Genomic DNA, 465 nt, shown 5'->3' with positions numbered 1-465 from the left:
ACAGAAAAGGAAGGATTGTGAGATCCAGAGGTGGTGGCTGATTTCAAGGAAATACGTTCTAGACACAGCAGGTCAGAAGCATAAATGAACTACAAAGACTGAGACAACACACACAAGACCTGCACAAGTTCGAGTTACAGAAAAATGCCAGCACAAAGGAGGGGAAGTGGGCACAAAGTTTCATTAAGAGCCAAGAAACTCTTTGCAAATGATGGTTGCCAGGAGAGGAAAGACCAGTTTTCTTGAATAGAGGGGCAGAGGGAACAGGCTCCATGCTCAAGAGTGGACGGCCAACACAGATCAGACGCCATGTGTTTCGGTGTCCTTTAAGAGAAAGAGTATGAAGTTGGGTAGGGAGGATGGGGAAGGATCTGGGAGATCTGTGGGGGTGGGAAAGAATATGATAAAAATGTACTGAGTGAAATTCTCAAGGAATAAATAAAAAACAAAGAAACAAAATGTCAG

This window comes from Mus pahari, chromosome 10, assembly GCF_900095145.1.
Source record: "Mus pahari chromosome 10, PAHARI_EIJ_v1.1, whole genome shotgun sequence".
NCBI lineage: Eukaryota > Metazoa > Chordata > Mammalia > Rodentia > Muridae > Mus > Mus pahari.
This window is presented reverse-complemented; position numbering follows the sequence as displayed.